Consider the following 9331-nt stretch of genomic DNA (forward strand, 5'->3'; position numbering starts at 1 on the left):
CTTTAAACCAGCTAACAAAACCAATGCTGTTTCTGTTCCTGCCAGATACACAGCACTGCAGTGTAATATACTCACCAGCCTTTGGATATGTAATGACATATGGTATCTTTGAAGTGGTAGATGCTTCTTGGCTAGAAGGACCAGAATTCATGATTTTTTTAATATTTTTTTTCTTTAAGAAAGGGCGGAAGGAGGGGAATAAGAGAACTTGAGGGGGGGGGAAAAAAAAGGCAATCAAGAAAAAAGGAATATGTTATCTTGTCTCTTATATCTCTGGTAATGTTTGCCTTGTGAGAAGAAAATCATGCTCTGGATTGATGTTATTGAAATGGCCTTTTTAAACTTTGTTCCATTTTAAAGCTAATACTTGTTCTTTATGTGTTCAGTGTGGCCCTGACTCGCAGTCAGAGATAGGTTCTTAACAAGCTACTAATAAACTTTTAAGTGCTCCTACAAAGCAGGAAGAATTGTAATGATTTACAGTAGCAATAGTCTTTTACTGACCTATCATAAAGGGAGTTAATGTATTCATAGAAAAATCCCCAATCGTGCTTTAAAAAGTAGTGCCAAATTACCACCAGTCCACAAAATATTGAATAGTATGTTCTCATTCCCCAGTTTTTAGTGATTGCTGATTTTCACATAGACTCACAGAGAAACTACACTAAAGTATGTTAAATTCAACATATGTCTTTTTACTGACTTTAAAAATCTGGATGCAGTTCAGAGAATGTCTGATTAAAACGATGTGCTGGCACTTGCAATCCTTTCCTTTTCTGAAAGGGCTTAAGTAAAACCAATACTGATAGGCATTAATTGAGAGGTTTGATTTGATCCTTCATGAGTTATAAGGGAAAAGCTGTCAGTTTGTTCCTTAAAGTTTAAGGAGTGGCTCTAGATCATTCAGTACATAACTGTGAGATGGAAAGTTCTATGATTTCCACATTATTATGATATTATAGAAATACTTTTAAAATGTAATCTCTTTTAAGTAAGACTCCAATACCTTTAATAACTCCAGGGAGTGTCTCATCCCCTTATCCAAGTGCTTTAAAAGAAGTTTAGGTATTTGCAAACTAGAATCTAGATTTAAACTAACCTTTGAAAGATAGCAAATAATAAAACTGTTTACCTGCAAACTTGAGCTTTCTTTATAGTATTATGTTGGATGAATAACCTCTCATCCTAATATAACAGCTGTATGCCTTTGGAGGGAGTTGTAGTTTACTCATGTTAAAAAATACAATCCACTTTCTCTGGTGTAATTTTTTGACTTGGTTGGCTTCGGGTAGCTCTGTCCAGTCTTGATATCATACAACTCCAATATTGTTGGGTACAAAATTTGATATGGAAACTTCAAGACAGTCTTATTAACTGTGCTTTGTATCAGATTTTTTTTCTCATCTCTGAGACGACAGGAGACTGCTAAAGTGAGAGAGGTTTCTTTTAGAAAGCTGCTGGAATAGAATATTCCTGGAACACTAAACCAAGAGTGGTTCTTTACAAAAGAAAGAATTGCAAAAGAAAAAGTATTTGCCTGCTGCTCTTCGAGTCCTCAATACCTCATTAAGATACCGCACATACTAAAACTGAGAAATCTTGCTCTCTGTTAAGGGGTGGGTTGGTGGGTGGGTGTGTCACTCCACCACCTCAGCAGCAGGAGTAAGACCAAAGGTATGAATCCTCTATCAACATAAGCACTTGTCTCAGGCAGGCTGTTTCCAGCCCGTTCACCATCACCTCCACCAACTAAAATATTCTGTTACTTACCTTGCTATAAAGTCAGAGTAGAGAGAGCTCTATAGTTTGGTTTCAAACTAGTTGAGAAGTAACCCCAAGACAAGGGTATGATGCTAATGCTTCTCAAGTATAAATCTAAAATCAATATTATTTTCTCAATACTAGAATATTAGAGCAGGGTAAATGTGAAATTAGATCTTGGACTTGAGAGGGGAAACTGAAATTGTTTCTATGAGATGAGGTATCTCACAGAAAGCTAACTGGTGGTGGAATAGCTGAGTTAAAGATAACAGAACATCAATTTTTAGCTCTTTTATGTGTTTTTGTTTGTTTGCTTTTTAACCAGCCACTTTACCCAAATTTAATAGTGGGAGATAAACCACTTTGAAATAAAACAATTCACGGAAATAAAAAATCCAAGCTTAAATTCAACCATTGTTTATAGCTGTTCATTGGAACTTCTATGAAGTCTCAGTGGCAAAATAACACACCAAGAGAATATATCTGCTTGAGCTCTGTATGGACTACTTCAATAGCTACAGCTGAGGTCTTGAATCATGCTTGTGCTGTGACTCATTAGTTATACTCTCCTGTCCCAAATGATTCTTTACACCTGAACCAGAATTACTTCCTTTCAAGTTAAATCAAATATAATTCCTTTACAGGGAAAGGACCTAAAGATGTATTATACATACCTGGAAGTCTTAGCAATATCTCTTTTTTTGTGATGGTTTTTCCAGGGTTTTATACGTTACTTATACATGACTTTGAAAGCAAATGTTTTTGCCAAACCTAAAAGCTGTAGGAGTTATCTGAAGCACAGATTTAAAGTGGAAACAGTCATCTGAGTTGCCCAGTAGCTCCTGGCTGACATCATCCTTGATTATATCCTCTTCCAGTAACCGCTGGGTTTGAATCACTTCACAAAGACAGGTGTTTTTCGTACTCTGGCTCACTCAGACTAAGAACAGTATCTGTGGCTTTTAGGAAACCTACATAATCAAAAGAACAAGATATAGTGTTTGCTAATGCTAGATAAGCAGATAAGAATGTGAAAAGGAGGTCAAACTCATTTATCAAGCTCTTCACAGCCTTGGTGTTTACATATTGGAGTATTTATAGAGGAAGCACCTTGCAGTCTCACTGAGGAATACAATAAGCATGAGACGTGATGTTCTGTAGACAGCTTAAATGCTAATTTCCAGTCCTCTGTATAAGAAAATGTACATGTAATTTAGTAACTAAACAGCTATAGGGCTTCTGTAACAAAATATGTAATTACATGTTATATTTTCCTTGGAAATTAATCTGATTTATGAAGTTTGTTTGCTAGTCCTTCTCACAGTCCCCCAAACAGCTACACCAGCACAACTTAAAAGGTGGTGAATTATGGAGTATAAGCACTTTCCCTGCAAACAATCTACTTTCTGGTAAAGCATCAGTGTCATACTATTCAAAATATCTCCTCAAGAAAATACTTCATAAACTCCAATAACTATGCCTCTTCCGTATTTTGTAAGAGTTTCTTAAACTCTTAAAACCTCTCAAGTCTGCTGATGGGATCTGTCTCCCTGATTTCAAGGGGAAATACTGCAGACACTTGAAATTACCAAGCTAGCTCTAGTTCACCAACTCAATCTGGACCTCCAGCTAGATTTAAATATGCATCTGGATTTTATTTATTTACTTACCTTTGCATGCATTGGCTTGCAAGTGCAGAGCTGTGTAGGTGTTTCAAATTGGGAGAAAATGTGAATCAGACCTGGGTGGGATGATTTATTTTTTTAAAGCTTAATTAAGATAGCTTGTGACAAGGCCTGTGAAGTTTCACCAGGAGCAGCACTTTTGCTCTTCCTTAGCATCAGCCATCTTAAAACTCTCTGCACTTCTAGGGATGTAAAGCTGGATGGCCAGGACATAGCCACCTTCTGCAAAGAGAACGTGCCCTCTCTGGGGAAGTGGTTTCCAGATGTTGTAAGTAGCATCTACCAAAATGTTTTTCATCCTCTTAGTTTCTGAGGGCCTCTGAGGAAAATGACCAGCTGTTAGAGAACTGAGTGTGGGTGCTATGATGATTATGTAGAAAAATACATAGTGTTACAAAGAGCTATCCTGTGTGACCACACAAGTATAGTTGTGTATTCATGTGAGGGTGTCTGAGGTAGAAGAAAGGATTGTCACAACTCCGGGATGAGGAAACACCCACCCTTGTCACAGCAAGATAAAAATTTGGGAGTCCTAAAGTGGACTTCGGGGGAGGGGAAAAAAATTCTTGTTTTAACACGAGCTGTAGTCCCACCAATTTGTAAATCCAGACAGCTACTGTCTTCCAGAAATTAAACCATCCCCTCACTGCATGGCAAAGCAGTTTGTTTACCTATGGCAGTCAGTGGCATTGCTGGCTCAAGATGTGACTGAAGAGTGTCGTGAATGACTTCGGTGGAAAGCTCTGCCCTGTTGAGCTCACATATTTCTGGAGAAACATGAACAGTGTGTGGAACCATGAAAGCGCTGTTCTCCTCTTCCACGTGTACCTGAAACTGAAGCACCCGTGTATCCTTCTGATCTTTTAGCAGAACTGCTGCTGCTTCTTTCAGCATTACATTGTATGTTACTTGAAAAGAAAATTTGCGCCTTTCTCTCTTGGGGATAACTTTTCATAAAATGACTGTTACTTGTTTAGGATGAAAGCCCAAAATCTGGTAATTCAAAACAGCTTCTTCCAAATGCTTCATTTCTACACTTCCTTTGAATGCTACTGTTTTTGGAGTAACCGTAAAGGGATTGAGGAGGGAAAAAAAAAACGCGCGTTTCTAGACGCACATTAAATTACAATGAATAGCAAAAAGAAATGAAGGCTCATTGTTGTCCCTCTCCACAGGAGCTACCTGCACCCTGCAGTATGCATGCTGCTGGGAGGGGCTTGGAAACTTTGAAGTTTCTTCTGCATTAATTTACTTGTGAAAGGGTGACTTAGATGCCATGTCAGTGTTTCTTTGTTACCAAAGAAGAGATCATACCAAGCAGCTAGGAGTTACTGTTTTGAAGTTCTGCTGGTGACATGAGCCTATCAGGTGTGCATAGGATAATGTGTTTGAGCCACTTTGGGTAAAGCTGCATCCTACCAGCTAGTCCTTCTGTGGCAGTACCTGAACGCAGTGCATCTGATCCTAGCACCGTTCTTCTCCTATTTCATAACTGACATGTTGCGGTTTTTTGTTTAAAATGTTCAGTACATAATCAGTGCAAAAATCAAAAGGACAAAAGAGACATCTGAAACATTTAGGACAGAGCTAGACTGAAAGATGAGCTACGTCGAGGCATGTACGAGGCAGCTGAGACCAAAGGGATATGATACCAATGGGTGATCCCTGGGTCTCAGGGAGGCAGGTGCTGTGTGGGCAGTGTCAGACAGCTGTGGGATCCAGCCTGAGAACAGCCAACATGGGTGTGCAGTGTCACATAACCACACTGCAGCCACCGAAGTACCACACAAAACCACAACTTGTAAGCAAAGGGGAGCAAAAGCATGCAAGTAAAGGACACTGAGTTCTTCTTATAAATTTGCAGCAAATTTAGGATTGAAAACTGGGGTTTAAAAAAAAAAAAAAGGCCTTTTACTGAAGAGAGGTCTAAATCAACAGAAATCTTAAGTGTCCACAAATGTTGTGAAGACAACATGGCTTATCAGTGAGGAAATGAAGGTGTTACAAGTCAAGACAAAATCTTCCTAAAAGTTCTCTACTTGCTCAGCAAAATTTTTCTCACTTCAACTATCTTTTTTTTTTTTTTAAAAAAAGTGCTATATTCCTTAAGAAACAGATGGCTGCATGTCAGCCCTTGCTTTCTACAATTTCTTTAGCTGTGGGCAGAAGAAAGGAAGTATGTTCTGGCAGTATGTTTGCCATTAAGCGGTGCCCCCCACAAGTACTGCTGTGGCACCTGCTCTCCAGCTTGTCTGGAACATCAGCTGTTTGGGGAAGGACATCCAGGCCAACATACATGCACTTAAATGGTTCAGCTTCCTAACAGCTGAGTTGAGCGTACGTGAATGAGCATAAGATGTGGGGAGCAGCACTGGAGAGTGGGAATACCCGTGACTGTCAAAGCAGCACCCAGCAGTGTGCTATCGGTCAGTGATCACACCACATCTAATAAACACTGCTGTTGTTTTACAAAGACAGCTGAACCCTTAACTTGTTGAAAGGCCTCTTGGGAGATATTTTCTCCTGTCACAATAGTAACCTGATTGTCCTTGGAAACCTGGAAACCTTAATCCACCTGAAGTCAGGTGAATGTGGTTAGTATTTTCTGACTTTGCATGTCAAGGTCACCTTGCTGCTCTCTATTGTGACTTCCTTGTTACGGCCGAGTTGCATGGAAATAAGAGTCAGTGAGCCTGTTCCTCTTCACGGGCAGTTGTTTTTTTTTTTGCATTAGTGGTCTGTACATGTATGCATATGCTAGCTGAATCTTGGATCCATGCAATGATGACATTGGAGTTTTTACATTTAACATTTTCTTATATGTGAGAACATAGCAAAAACACATATTAAGACTGTAAATAGCATATGCAATTAAGTTCTTGATAATTTTGTAATGCTCAGTCAATATGAATAAGTGAACATTTACAGCAGATTTTCCTTCTTCCTTGCTAAAAAAAAATGCATGGCGTGCACTTAAATAAATGTAAAACTATTGTAGTTGAAAATGAGCTGTAGTCTTAGTTGTACTAAGTAGCACAACACTAACGACAGACAATTAAACTAGAGAAACAGAAAAACTGATCATAAACATAAGGTAGGTTTTGATCACAACAGCCTACTCTTTTATCCCAGTTCTTATATTTATCATCATGATTTTACTGGTTTGCTTTGCTGTCCATTAGTAACTGTTCTTCCATGGGAGCTTCAGAGCCTGAATGAACTAGCTTCCCTAAGCTGGCTCTGATATATACAATTATTAAGCTCAGAGTTCCTGAAGGGAAAAACAGAAGCCAATATGAAAAAAAAAAAAAAAGAAAACAAAGCAAGAACTTACCAACTACTTCCAAAGAAGCTGTTCCTTAAGCAGCATCAGGAGTGACAATGACTTGGAATCTGTTTACTCCAGCTGTATTTTTGGCAGAAATAGTGCAGCATTGAGTGTTTTTGTTTTTATTGCACTGTTTGATATGTAGGCTCCTACTCTGGAAGGACTCTGGTTTTCAGCTGTAAATGTAAACAGTATCTTTTCCTGGCTGCTGTCTTGGGGTGTCTAAAATACTAAGTGACTCTCATATTGTTGATGTCCAGCTGTGCTGTACTGCACTTGGAGATCAAGCACAGTATGGAGATGTCTGTTTTCAGGAAGAATATCATTATCTTAGTGCTCACTTGCGCTTTCAAGGTCTCTTCATAAAGGAAATAGCATATTGTAAGAAATGCATCCTTGGAAAAGGGAGAAACAAAAAGCCCTTTAGAAACACAGCAGGTTTTTTTTGGCTCTTGAGGGATCATTCAGTTCTCAACATCCTATTTTATTATGCCACCAGTCTGCTTTTCAACTTGTTTTTAGGAGTGCTCGGTAATCCTTGTGTTAGACTCCCTCTAGTGAAGAAATGGTATGCAACTGTAAGCGCTGATCATGTGAGAAAGCGTTCTGCTTTGTAACAGATGTTGTGGCACTTCTCCCTGGTACTAAATGCACTGGCAAGGTTTGCACAGTCTCTGATATAGACGCAGGCTCAGGAGCTTCACTCATTGCTACTAAAGTATCTAGTGTCTTTTTGTGACTGTGGAAATATCCATACACACAAGTTTGCATAGACTTCTATGCCATGGCTGAATAATTCATCCTCTCCTACTAGATGGGCTCTGAATTCATGCAGCAGGGTTGCCTGGTATGATGCACAGGGTGGAGGGTTGCCTTTATCTCCATCCTACTTTTGCCAGTGTCATCGGCAGTATGGAGCATAGAAACTGAAGTCCTCTTCTTAATGCTTTATTGACAACGGTTACAGGCTAATGGGAAGGTGTGAAACAAGGTATTAGAGGGGAAAATCTTACACACACTGTCACTTCCTATAACACAGAAATGGCTCCGTAGGCAGATTCCTAGAAGATAACTCTTGTGAGCTATTATGTTAAAGGAATGCACATCTGAATGAATAGAAGCTGTTTGAAACAGGCTGAACAGCAGTCGCTGTGTAGGCATTCAGACTGACAGCCTATTGAAATGATAGAGAAGGTGCAAAGAGTGGAGAGGTCAGCACTGTAGTGCTGCTCTGTCTCCGTATTTGTCACTGAAAAGTGTACTAGCCTTAGAAAACTGAGTATCTTTGTGGAGGGAAAAAAAGTACTTTCCTTCATTATTGTTTTACTTTACCATACGAGCAAGTATGCAGGCTGTTTAAGACAACATCAGATAGTATAATTTCAAAAAGTTACTATTAAACACAAAGGGATTCTGACAGGTATCCCTTTTAAGACATTTAAAACATGGGGGTAACTGTAAATTGTTTTGGTACTTGCTATCTGTGGATGCGTAAATTATGGAACTCAAGCTAGTTCCTCATTTCCTATTTGTACCAAGAGAAAGTTCATTTTTAAAAAACCCTCATCATTCTTTTGGTTACTTACTCGATTTTCAGATGGGACTAACTTAACTGTTATGATACAACTACCTCTTAATTTCAGTAAGTAGCAGATATTGAGGGTGCAAACAAAAATGTACCTCTAGGGCCAACCTTAATGACAGCTCCTGGTATCTGCTACCTACTTTTTCATATATTACAAAAGGACACACCTTAGCTCAGAGCTTCACTTCCTTGCAGAATGCCACCGTGCATTTTTTTATTATTCAAAATAAATTTACAAAATGTAAGTTTCATATGGTTGCATGTAGCATCATGTCCCAGGCATCTCCCCAAAATACACACTGCCACAGCCATTGTGACGTCCCGAAATGGCTGACAGCTGGCTTTGAAGGCAAAATGTGAAAGCAAAGAGAAAAATCTACAACAAAATCTGCTCCTAAACATTTCAACTTCTCTAGGATTTCTCTGGAACAAGTCAGAGATGTGTGTGGTGTTAATAGCTAGAGTTTCTCATGATACAGTTTCATTTGTTGGTTTTCTATTTTTATGAATATAGAAAATTGAGCATTTAAATACATAATCAGTGAGTGAATAGACATTGCAGTGACACAGCTGGTACCCGTAAGAACAAAAGGTACTTATCTTCTTATAAAATTTTTTTACATCTTTCCAGAAAGGAAAAAATGCAGGACAAGCAGGAAAGGCAAGTTGATCATACAGGCAAGATCTAAGCCACCAAAAGACTTTACTATTGCCCACAGACCAAAGCCTGCCCAGCCACAGCTGCCTGGCTGTATATGCTCACCCCCTACACAAACCCTGTAACAGGAAAGAGAAACCAAGCACAATGTCAGCGCCTTGAACCACTACCTGTTTTCCCTTGGGAACAGCTCTGTGACTGTCTCAAGTCCTGCACTGACAGACTCCCCCAAGCAGGCATGGGGCTGGCACAGCCCCTCCCTGGCCCCCAGACCCTCTTACCACAGCCGACACATACGAGGAGGCAGAGCGGAG

Source organism: Cygnus olor, chromosome 5 (genome assembly GCF_009769625.2).
Source record: "Cygnus olor isolate bCygOlo1 chromosome 5, bCygOlo1.pri.v2, whole genome shotgun sequence".
In the NCBI taxonomy this organism is placed as follows: Eukaryota; Metazoa; Chordata; class Aves; order Anseriformes; family Anatidae; genus Cygnus; species Cygnus olor.